The 13,436-nt window shown below is 36.4% G+C and overlaps 1 pseudogene; it reads left to right on the top strand.

The window, feature by feature from the left end:
* Positions 1–1,230: 1,230 nt before the first annotated feature.
* LOC125415355 (steroid hormone receptor ERR2 pseudogene) lies at positions 1,231–7,757 on the top strand (annotated as a pseudogene).
* The last annotated feature ends 5,679 nt before the right edge of the window (positions 7,758–13,436 follow it).

The following is a 13,436-nucleotide window of genomic DNA, read 5'->3' as shown; positions in this document are numbered from 1 at the left end:
TATATTTTGTTATTTTTAAAAGCATGTTTTTTGCTTCTTATTTTCTTTGATACATTCCTCCAATTATGTTTATACTTTTAGTCATTATCTAGCTATTTTTTTCCTTTCTTTATTGTTCTTTTTTTTCTCTTTACTATAATTTTCATATTCTTTACTTGCTGTTTAAAAAATAATTCTTTCTATTACCCTTCATACACTATTTTAATCTCTCCTTTTCTTTTTTGTTTTTATTTTGTAATTTCTTTCTCATTTGATTTCCTCTCTATAACATCCTTCTCTACCTATGTTCTCTCTGTTTTATTTATTTAAACTTGCTGCTTTCATGTTTCTTTTTTCTCTGTCTTTTGCCTTTTTCACATTCACTAGCTATTTTTGAAATTTACACAAGGAGATTTTAAAATTTCTCCTTTGATTTCATCACTATATTTTTAATTCTCTAAGTACTTGTGTAACTTCTTCCATTTGTTTTATTATTGACTTTTTTATTGAAAAGTTGCATTTTGGAGAAAAGAAAAATTATTCCCTTTGCTGGTTTATGATTACTGGCAATATAGGCTTTAATTCTATTTTAAGTGTCTTTCTACATCTTTTACAGTTTGATGGGTTTCCAATGGGGGTGAAACCCTCATAAATAGTCTGCTCAAAAGCAGGAGATACAGATAAAGCAGCGAGACATATCTGATCCAATAGATGATCAAAATGTTTCGAGGAAGTACAACAGGTGTTAAAAAATTGCTAGCATGACTCCTCCAAAAAGACAAAAACAAACAATCCACCAAACCAAACGAAACCAAATCAAACAACAACCCTGGCTCCTCTCCTACAGAGTAGAAAAAGTAAAATACAAAAAATTTGGAAAGATTTTAAAAGTTCAGTAATAAAATTGAACAGTAATTTCAGAGACTACAAGGCAATTAATCTCAAACTGAGCTTGTGAGGAAAGTCAGCAAATTAACAGAAAACATCAGCAAAATAATTACCAATATTTATGAAAGAGTAAACAATATGAAATGAAAATTCAATGATGAATTTGTGATTTACAAACTGAGAGTATATGACAGAAAAACAAAATTAAGAAAATAATTTAATGAACAAGACAATAAAATTATAATTAATAAGTATAATACTCAAGATTGAGTTTTATATACTATATACATAAATTATTAATGAGAAACTACACAATTGTTTAGTTAATTTACTGAAAAGAAGTCATAAATATCAAGGTTAGACATGGTGACATATGCCTTTAATCCAAGCAGTCGGAAGGTAGAGACAGTTGGATCTCTTGTGAGTTGGAAGTCAGCCTGGTCTATAAAGCAATTTTCAGGACAACCAGGGCAGTTACATTGAGAAACCATGTCTCAAAAATCCGAAAAAGAAAAAAGTCATAAATATTGAAATATAGGAGACAGAAAAAATAATATTTTATAAAGTAATTTATACTTGCAATTTCGTCTATAAGTCCAATGCAATCTTTAGTATTTGTTAGAAATTGAAAAGCTAACTCTAATATTTATATGAATTTGACTTTGAAGGAGCAAGATAATTTTGATACAAAAGTAAATCAGATGATTCAATTTTCAAGTTTTAAAGAAACTAAAGTAACCACTAGTCTCAGCTACATAAATATGACTAAAGAAATAACCCTTATTTTGTGATTAGTCACATTTTTAATAAGGGTGTCAAGACTATTGAAGAGAAAGTCTAGTTGTTGCAACAAATAGTGCTATGAGCAATGGATGTAATTGTACCCATATTTCACATATGTACAAAAATTAAATGAAAGTGAATAAATGAACAAAGTCATAAACATTTCTTAGGAGAATATGACGACTGATATAAGATAACTCTGTAGGAAAAGTGACTGTCACTCAATGACGAAGACCAGAGTTTGATCCACATATTCCACATATAAAAATCAGACATGGTGATGGAAAGTTGTAACCTAGTTGTAGGGAGGCAGAGAGAACAGCAAATATTTGAGGCTCACTGACAAGCCAACTTAGCTTATTGGTTGAATGATAGGCCACAGAGACCCTGGAACTTCTGGTCTCCATAGGCACCTGTATTCAAGTGAAACTATCCTTCATAGAAATAAACACACAAAAAACCTTAAATTTTTACAAAGTTGTACTGCTCCAGAGGAACAACACCGAAAATTATCCTATCGACTTCACATATACAAGCTCACCTACACAAGCAAAAACATGAGTACATATGACCATACTTGTGGATGTTTGTGTTTGTGCACATAGACATGCTCACAAATAAACACATAAAAAACAACGGAAATATCTGTAAGTCATCATGACATTGGATTAGGCACTGGCTTTTTGGAACGTTCCCTCTTACTAAAAGAGAGTAAACAATTTTAAAGTTTACTTGCATAAAAATATTTTATTTTAATGTACATTATAATGAAATGTAAAATAACACACCAAATATAAAGAAAACACATGGGAATCATTTATATGAGAAGGTTCCTTTCTATATATAAGCAACTATTAAATATCCAGCAAAGAGAATCAATCATTCAGTTTTTATTAGTTTTACTAATGGGAGTAATAGACATTTCTCCAAAGAATATATTAAAATAGTTAGCAAACTCATAAATAGATATTCACCAAAAGTTGTAGCCAAGCATAAATGAAATGCAAACTTCCCATACTACTGGCATAAAAAATAGAAAAATCCCATAATAATAGGTGCTAACGAGGATGTATGAAAAATCACTTTAAAAAGAACGTTTTTTAGTTCCTTATTTATTCAACATGAAGTTACCATTCATCAGTAAATCAGATCTCAGGTATCTATACAAGATATTTAAAAATACATGTACTCAGAAATGTGGTCACAAACTCTCATTAAAGTATTCATAATTTCTGAAACCTGAAAATCCAAAATATCCTTAAATTTAAAAATGGATATTCAAGTATGGTTTACTTAGCCATATCATGAAATGCTATGACATGCTACACCATGGATTAATCCTGAATAGTATGATAAATGATAGAAGCCAAATATAAAAGATTCATTTTGCTTTTATATGCTTAATTAAATATGTAGAAAAAGGGAAGTTGAGATAGAAAATAGAGTAGTTCACATCAAGAAGGAACAGTTATACGTAGAAATGTGTATGTTTTTGAGATTTTAAATTTATCTTGGAATTGGGTAGTATTATTGCTTGAATGAGAAATGTTGTCATACTCTTGGGCATTTGAACACTTAGTCTCCAGTTGACGATTTGGGTTGTGCAGCATTGCTAGAGGAGGTCTATTGCAGGCACTGAGATTAAAAACCTTTACCTATTGGTCTAAAAAAATCAATAAAATTATTTATAGTGATATTCACTATATTTATAGATCAGTGCTTTATCCAGTCATCATTAGAGGGGCTTCCTCCAGGAGCAGATGAGAATGGATGCAGAGACCCACAGCCAGACAGTATGTGGAGAGCGTTTACATTGCAGCTTTTCATCAAATTCCTCTCCTTGGAGCTTAGGGAATTCCATGGACGAGGAGGTAGAAATATTTTAAGAGCCAGAAGGGATGGAGGAGAGACTAAGATAACAAAGACCTCTGAATCAACTAAGGAATGCTACAGAGACTGAAGACAGAAAAGCCTACAGAGAGTAAAGCACCAAGCATAGGGCCTTTGTGGGTCTACATCAATTCTTCTGTGAATATCTTTTACCTGTTAGCCTAATACTTTTAAGGATCTCCTGACTGTGAGAATGAGTGTTTTTCTCACTATTGTGCCTGCTCTTAGGGCTGTTTTCTCTTCCTGTTGTGTTTCCATGTCAGACTTCAGTGTGATAGCTTTTGTTTTATCTTACTATTTTTGTTTTGTCATGTTTGAATGTTAACTCTTGGAAGCCTTTCCTGTCTAATGAGAGACAGAAAGGGAGTGGACCTGGGCGAAATGGGAGGTTGGGAGGAATTAAGAGCAGCAGAGGGAGGAGAAATTATGATTAGGATACATTGTCTGAAAAAAGAATCTACTTTTAATAACAATAATAAAAATAAACCTCACTTGATTCCAGTTTGCTTTGTCTGCTTCACGTTTGCATTTGCTTCAGTATCCCATTCTTGCTACCATGTTTGCTTGTCATTATGGACCATAACACTCTGGAATCATAAGCAAAAGTTAACTTTTACCTTAGTCATGGTGTTTTACCACAGCAATAGAAATATGACTAATACAGGTAGTGATGATTGCTCTATCTATTGAATGTATTAACAATTATTTATTGGAAATTCAAAGAGCAAATTTTAAGTTATATGAACTATATATCAAAAATAATATAAAAATTTAAGTAATATTTGTCAAAAGCAAAATCCATTTAATATTCTTACTCTGTATTTGAATTCACAAACAAGTGTCAGTTCTGATTTTATATTTCCAGAAGTTTGGTATATATTGCAAATGAGTGAATATTAAAGTTGTACATGTAATGTACTTATTTTTGAATTCATTATAAGAGTTATTTTTTTCATTTATCATGTGTTTATGGAAAGCCTACTATTACTTACACACTTGAATGGACTAGCTGAGATTGACAGAAGGGAATTTCGCTAATCCTGACCTCTAATGCTTTATCCAAGGAAAATACAAAGGGAAAGAAAAATGATCAATCCTTTTAACTTGTTACCTTGAGTGAACAAAAGGAGGCAGAAGCATTATTTCAAGGATGACTGAGTGCAATGGAAAGGTGAATATGTTCTTAGTATGTTGCAAATGTGTGTGTATGAAATTCTCAAATCACAAATTAACAAATATATTCAAATGAAAGCCTGTGAGTGACTTCAGCTTGAAAACATGTTTTTCAGTCAGAACAATGTAGAAGGCAAGAGATGCAGCTTCTAACTGGATTCTACATTGGACTCTTCCTAAGAGTTACTATTCAACAAAACCATTACATTTTGAAGCATGTCTTGTGTTCTTTAGACTGTGTGAACTTAGAAGTTACCTTTGACCTTTCTTTTCTTCTTTCTGTTTTTATTTTTCTTTGAATATATTCTATTTTTAAAAATCACCAGTTCCTTTTAGGAGATATCAGAATTGGAGCATAAACAATTTGGTCAGGGAAAGACACATGTATTTACATAAAATTAAATCTTTCTTCCCTGCAGCGCACCATGCCTCTCTGTGCTCTATGCTCCACTACATAGTTCGTGAACCGGGCAAGGGGCTGGAGATTGAAACACACAAAAACTCAGACAGAGACATGGGTCATCCTTGAAAGAGGAATGCTCCCTTTATTGTGTCCAGGGGCAACTTATGTAGGGATCCTTAACTGATAGCCATGCCCCAGTCAAATGCACCAGAAACCACTCCCCTGCCATCAGGAACTCATGAGGGTCTCGTGCTCAGAGCAGCTGCAAGCATTATAAGTTGTTTACCAGAAATTCAGGATCTGGGGAGTTCACAGCTTCCAACACTTCCCATTTCTACTTCTAGGATAATTTTAACCAAAAGCTAGTTCCTGGTGCCATTAATACTTAAATGAAAACTACTTTAATTTTATCTATGGGATAATAATGTGCATCCTAAACCAAAACAGTGTCTATTATCTTCTTACTGTAACTTGATTTCAGGAGAAAAGAATTAGTTTAAGCTTAGTATTCTTGGTCATAAGGCAATAAGTTTTCATTTAAATTTCACTTCTATGGGATATTAAGAATAGTGTTGTTACTTTGACTTTATGGGGGCAGAAAAAAACAGAGGTGGCAATGCATATAGGATTTTCCAACCCAACAACATTAAAATCCTTGAAAACTATTTGATCCAATGAGTATAACTCTCAACCAAATCATACATCAATACTAGGAACACTAGAGTTGAAAGTGCGCATTGCATAAATATAGCATTTAAATGTCAAAGTAATGAGCTTTTTGAATTTCAGCACTGAAGATTTAAGAAAGAAAAAGTCTTAGATTTACAATAAATTGCAGATGAAGCAAAAATAAACTTGATAAATTAATGTATTGTCATTTTTCAGTAAAAATAACTAATAGATTTGAGACTACACATAGGTGCAATATTCATCTCACATTAAGCATTTCTCAAATGGAAATATATACTAATAAGATTTTTGCAGTTTAAAACTGATTAATTGTATAATTTAGATGCTTAATTGAAGTTTTATTGGATTTTTTTTACAATAATTCTCTTTGATATATATGTATAATTAAGCTCTGGAAACCATGTTGCCAAAATAAATTTATACATTCTATAAAAATTAATCATTTTTCTAATAGTGTGCTATACATTTTGATCTACGTTCAGTTATACTTTCCTATTTTGTAATAATTACATATATGAACACCATTTCCACTTCTCCTCTCCTAGCTAACTCCTCCCATGCTCAAATGAACTTCTTCAGCTACATCTGTAGTTTATGACCTCGTTTCCTATAGCTATATTGTTAAAATATAAATAATTGTCAAAATATAAATAAAATGTACACACACACACACACACACACACACATATATATATATATATATATATATATAACCTATTTAATCCACTTAGCATTGTTTATATGTACACGTGGGTAGAGCCTTCCACTGTGCAATGAATAATCTGTGGATTGAAACTTGGAGAAAATGAATTCTTCCTCCTTCAGCAGCCAATGACTATATGTAGATCTTTGTTTGTGGTTTAGATATCTGCCTGTAGATTTGCACTGAGATTATGTATGTATTGTTCAGAAAACCATATTTTTCAGGTTTTATGGGAGTAGCATCCCTATCATGTCTAGAAGACAGTAGATTTGGTCAGTCATTTGTCTATTATAATCTTGCTTACCCCTCTCCTGAAATGTCTTCTGAGATTTAGGTCGTGTAGTAAATGTATCAGTTGTGTCTGACACCCTACAAGAAAACATACAGTAGTTTCCTGACCACCAGCAAATGTGAAATCACGAAACAAATGCCAAGTCCTTTTAAGTCAGCAACTTAGTGTATTTCTTCAAAGTGGGGCTGCTTAAAGAAGATGTGTGCCTTGACTGAGGGCATGAAAGCCACTAGAAGTAAAAGTACTCAGAGAACAACCCATATCTGAGATCAAAGATTTCTCTACCTGATAAAAAGCCACTAAGATAGTCCCATATCTTCTGGTGGCCAAGTCAAAGAAGTTTTATGCCATGCCTCCCATTTTTGGTATGCCAGTCTCTGTAAACTAGCAGATCCAGAGATTATGGTCATCATTAGCTATGCCAAGCACATCCTTAGTTTCTTAAACCTGTCACTTTAGAACCAGGTGGGCCTTCTGAAGAGTACCTGTAGAGAGACTTTCATCTTAGATATCCTGTACTTCTCATTGCCGTATGATGACAAGCTGTTGTACCTGAAAGACTATATCAGTGATAACAAACACTCTTGCCTGACCAAGTTGATGGAACTTTACCAAGCTATCCTGCAGTTTGTGAGATGGTACAAGAAACTCAAGAAGGAAAATGAGGCGTTTGTAAAATTCAAGTCTCTGGCCCTGGCACTTGCCAAGTCAGATTCCATGTACATTGATGTTCTAGAGGATATGTAGAAACTTCAAAACCTGCTTTATGGAGCACTGTAATACTACAAGCTGAGTCAGCACCATCAGAAGCCACAGAGGACAGACTAGCTGCTGCTGACACTGACCCCTGCTGCAGAAGACAGCAACTAAGGCCATGAAACAGTTTTATACTATAAACCCACAAGTTAAATTGTCCACACACAAACTTCCTGGAGATACTTGAGGCCAATGCATGACAGCCCAGCACACATACAAATGAACAGACCCATTTGGAGACCTCCACACTCACCAACCTCAACTTCCCCCATCTGCCTCCTCCATGGAGCTGTAAAATGTCTTAATCTTAATTTCACTCATTTCTATTAATCTGTGTAATGCCATGTGGCTGTGGCTTACCATCTAAAGTTTTGACATGTCTGACTCTGGCAGGTTCATGGCTTCTCTCTGACTCCACCTTTTTTTCTCCCAGCATTCAGTTTAGTTTTCCATGCTTACCTAAGTTCTGCTCTGCTATAGGTCCAAAGCAGTTTCTTTATTCATTAATGGTAATCATAGCATACAGAGGGAAATCCCACATCACTGGGGGGGGGCAAGGCGTGGGGAGCTGGTGATGAGAGGGCCATAGGGAATGATAATTCACCACATTTTCCTTGGTGTTTTTATTTCTCAATGGGCCAGTGCTAAGGCTTTATCCATAACTGACATCCCTTAGGACTAGACTACCAAAGGAAGCATTCTTCCTCACCCAACAAAGGCAGCACATTCATGTGCAACCCCTACATCTTCAAAACCTCATTGTACCCAGGTGGGCATTACTTTGTATCCAGTACCAAAGAGACTTAGATTGGGTGCTCCTGGAGGTGTCGACGTTACAGAGGTCAGGTTCTTTAAGGTCTCTGTGCCTTTCCTGAGACTCTGTGCCTTCCCAGTTCAACTGGATCTCCCTCCATCCTCCTTTTTCATTGCCCCAACATATAAGAGGAGACTGCTCATTTATTTCCTGTTCACAAAGACCTGAATAATAACACAAATCTATATTAATTATAACACTGTTTGGCTAATAGCTTAAGTGTATTTCTAACTACCTCTCACATCTTAAATAATTCCATTTTTATTAATCTGTGTATACGCACAAGGCTCTGACTTACTGGTAAAAACCCAGTGTCTGTCTCCTTCAGCAGCTACATGGCATCTCCTTGACTCCGCCTACTTTCTCTTTATATCTCTCTTCGCATTTTCCTCCTGCCTTTGTTCTGCTAAGCCATCAGCTTAAACAACTTTATTCATTAACCAATGGTAATAAACATATTCACAGCATACAGAGGGAAATCCCACATCACCAGCACACTCAGATCCCAGTTGGCATTCCTAACAGCCCAACAGTGGCCACTCCACTTCCAAGAAGTGTTTCCCCTGTTTCTTTTCTCTAGCTCAACCAGCCTTGAGAAATAACTCCAGGGTATCAGCATGGGAACTCACTGGCTCAAAAGGTCTGGTTTAAGGTCCCACTGCCAATTCTGTTCTCTCTTCATCCTCCTGAGACTTGTGGAAAGTTAATGGCCTGGCCCTGTAGAAGGAGCAGTGGACTGTGTTCCTGCAGCCCAGCTTCCTGGCTAGTTTACACCTGAAATAATTACACGGAAACTGTATTCTTTTAAACACTGCCTGACCCATTATATCTAGCCTCTTCTTGGCTAACTCCTACATATTCTTTTAACCCATTTCTAATAATCTGTATCGCCACTTGACTGTGGTTTACTGGCATGAGTTTAACCAGCGACCATCTCAGGCCGGAGCTTCATGGCATCTGCCTGACTCTGCTTTCTTTCTCCCAGCATTCTGTTCAGTCTACTCCACCTATCTGAATTCTGCCCTATCAAAAATCCAAGGCAGTTTCTTTATTTACCAATGAAAGTAACACATAGACAGAAGGTCTACCTATTCCATGGCCCTATCAGAGGGCACTTGGGGATCTTCACTCAAGCTCAGCAGTCTTGAATGGAGTGTAGGATGGACAGATGTCCAGCAGCAAAGAGGAGGTGTAGTTACCAAAAAGGAAGAGGACATAAACTTCCTTCTTGACCCGTCCTCTGCATCACAAAATGTGAGGCTTCTTGCCATAGGAAGGCTGCTTGCTGCCACTCTTGTAGCAGTACTATTTTGTGTAGACCCCCTGGGCCAGCTCATGAAAAGGTCCTGTGGCCTGATTATTGTATAGGGGGATCCACCAACCCTTCCCATTCTTTCTGAGAGGCTTTGTTCCCCAAAAACCCTTAGACCTGGTTACATGGACATGGATCATCTCCAAATTTTAGCCACTCAAGGGGCTGTCTTAAGCACTTATTGGTATTTATAGGCTGACAGGATTTCCTGGAGATGAGGAGGTTCAGTCTAGAAAATATACATGCCAATCCACAGGGGGCACTAGTCTATAAAATCCCTCAGGCCAAACCTAACCTGCTTCCAGTGATTCAGAGAGACAAGCAGATCTTACCTCTCCCTAGAATTCAAAGAAAGTAATGTGTATCCCTATTTAGTTGTAAAACTTATAAATAACAATGACAAACCCAGAAAGATGGATTGTGGTGGGGTATTGACCTTTTGACCCTGGAAATAACAAATACCTGTCAATTGGATTAAAGGCCTGACAATAGAAGTAAATTAACTGATGTCTGATACTATGAACCAAAAAAACAATTAGACCCTAGAAAAGAAGCTACTACCATTAATTTTCTAAATTATACAGGTTATAACTATATCCTAAATATATATTCTTTATATGGGGGGGAGGACTTTCCTTATTTATTATATTACAGATAAGTGGGGCTGGATGTGAGAATCCCCCAGGTGATGTGGAAAAGCACATAGAAGAAATACATACATATAAGTAAGGAGGCACAAGAGACTGTCAGTATATATTCATTCAAGGAAAAGTGTTTCTGGCTTTCTGAAACCAGAAACTGCTAATGGTCCTGCTTCACTTACTTGTCACACCTAAAACCTGCAGGGACTCCAGATTAGAAACTATTTCCCATAGATAATGTCAAGCTTTTCAGGAGATTCCCTCCTGCTCTTTTCCGTATGGGGAGTTGCAGCTCAGAATCACTTAATGAGTGGATACCAAGGCATCCATGTTCTTGCCATAGCTGCCCACGTAACTTCTTGCTTTGATCCAAGGCAGAAACCACTACTGTATTAAGGAGATGGGCTAAACGTCTGCAATGTTAAGGTATGCAATTTTGGCCTAGAATATCTGACAGACTATTTTCAGAAGCAGTAAAATTTGAAGGACCATCCTTTCCTGTAAACAGACCACTTGTTCAATTTCCAGCTGCCCAGACCCGAATAATCACACAGAAATCATTTTAACAACATTGTTCAGCCAATAGCTTAGGCATATCTCTAGCTAATTCTTAAATCATAAATTAACCCATTTCTATTAATTTGTGTATTACCACGAGGTTGTGGCCTTCCAGTAAGGTTCTGGCATCTTTCTCTTTGGCAGTTACATGGTGTCTCCGTGACTTGCCTACTCTCTATAATAATCTCTATAATAATATCTATTCAGATTTCTTCCTGGCTTTATTCTGTCCCATCACAGGCCAAATCAGCTTCTTTATTAACCAATGGTAATAAAACATATTCACAGCATACAGAGGGGAATATCACATCACTACTCTGTCTTGACAAGGTTTAGTATTTGTTTTTCCTTGTATCCTGCTTGTCCAGATTGGACAGTATTCTTACTGTCAGTAGTTAAGACAAGGATCATTCTTTGCCCAATAGGCCAGCTCCCACTGAGGAGAAAACAAGCACCACATGGAATGTCTTCAGTTCCCATTATCCTCTTTGGAGTACTTTGGAGTAGATCAATAAAGGGAGGAAAAGTCATGTTTTGTGTCAACAGAATTATGTTGCTAAAATATTTAAATGCCATATTTGGTAGGTCTTTGGAGTATTAGAAGATTTCCCATCTAAATGGAAAACATCTTTTTGCATCTAGAAAACCAAACTATCACAAATATAAGTATGACAAATATGGATGATTACTAACTTGTAATTCTTAATAACTTACAAAACTTTAATAGTTAAAGTTTCACAATAAAAAAATAATCTGTAAGCAGATGTACAATATTAGGACAATGACCTCAAAACTGTGACACTATACAAAAAAATATGAATCAGAGGTAGAAATGTATAGTGCAATATGACAAAAGTATCCTTAATTTGCATCAGTATATAAAATATTTTAAGCAGAAATAGAAACATACAAATGACAAATATAATTTTTAATTTTATCAATAAAAATTAGCTTTAACAAGAAAAAAAATTTACTTTTCTATCAATATACAAGAATCCACAATATTGCAAATGATCTAAAACTGATAGTTGTTACTTTAGTTTACAAGTAGATATAATAATTTACTTTATTGTTCTAAGAAGCAGAAAAAAATTTAAAGGTTTTTATGAGAAAAAAGGTTTTTCTTTGCTGTGGTGGTTTGAGAGATGGTTAATGAGAATGGGCCCCATAATCTTGAATAATTGGTTTTGGGTTGTTGAAATTGTTTGGGAAGAATTAGGAGGCGAGATCTTATTAGAAGAAACATAACACTAAGACTGAGCTTAGAGATGTCAAAAGACTTGTATAATTTTCTTTTAGTTCCCTGTGCTTCCTGCTTGTGATTTGCACCTTAACTCCACCAAAATGGACTCTTAACCTCTGGATCGATAAGCCTGATTAATGTTTTTATAAATTTTTTAGTAATACTGCTTTATCACAGCAGTAGAAAAACAACTAACATATTACCCAGTTTTAGTAATTCTTTGAAAAGTCCTCTGTTCATATCCATGACCCAAATTTCAAATGGGTCACTTGATTTCTTGATTCTTGGTTTTGTGAGTACTTTGTGCATTCTGGATATTATCTTCTGTTGGATATATAGTTAGGAAAGATTCTCTTCCACTCTGTGAGCTTATTCTTTTTTTTTAAGCAAATTTTATTAAATTATAAAAGTTTCCATTTCCGCCCCTCTTCCCAACACTCTCCCACTCCCCCCACTCCCTCTCCTCCTCCCTCTTCGTCCCTTAGGGCAGTCAGGGTTTCCTGCCCTGTGGGAAGTTCCAGTTCCTTTCCCCTCCCTCCAGGTCCAGGAAGGTGAGTGTCCAAACAGACTGGATCCCCAAAATCCAGTATATGCAGAGGAAACAGGTCCCAGTATCATAGTCAATGGCTTTTCAGAAAGACTTCGGGCCAGCCACAGTCAGAGAATCCGGACAAATTCCAAGAATCTGGTTAGATCACCTCCTCGTTCAGTCCCAGTCCAACTGGCCTTGGGAAACTCTCATTAGATCCGTTCCCTTGTATCAGTGGGTTATAGCATCCCTCGCAGTACTGATTTCGTTTTTCATGTTCTTCCTCCTTCTGCTCCTCATTTGGACCTCGGGGGGCTCAGTCCGGTGCTCCAAAGTGGGTCTCCGACTGTATCGCCGTTCTTCGCCAGATGAAGGATCTATGGTGATAAGCAAAATATACATCAGTATGGTTATGGGCCACGGCCAGTTCAGGCACCCTCTCCTCTGTCCAGAGAACAATCTGGGGGATCTCTCCTTGGACCTGGGATCCCATATATAATCAAGTCTCCTGTAAACCCTAAAAGGACTCCCTTAGTTGAAATATATTCTTCCCTGATCCCATATTCCTCCTTCCTCCCTCACCCCCCCCATCCCAGGACAACGAGCTTTCCCCGTTCCTCCTCTGCTCCCTTCTCTCTAACCCTCTCCCCTTCCATCGACCCTCCCACCGCCCCATGCACCCGAGGTTACCTGGGACTCTTGTCTATTTCCTACCTCCTGGTGGATAGCTAAATAATCTTCATCAGGTTCATCTTCTTATTTAGCTTCTCTAGGATCACGAA

The sequence above is a fragment of the Myodes glareolus genome, chromosome X, assembly GCF_982192425.1.
Source record: "Myodes glareolus chromosome X, mMyoGla1.1, whole genome shotgun sequence".
In the NCBI taxonomy this organism is placed as follows: Eukaryota; Metazoa; Chordata; class Mammalia; order Rodentia; family Cricetidae; genus Myodes; species Myodes glareolus.
Note: the sequence above shows the minus strand (reverse complement) of the source record. Positions and strands in the feature narration are given on the sequence as shown.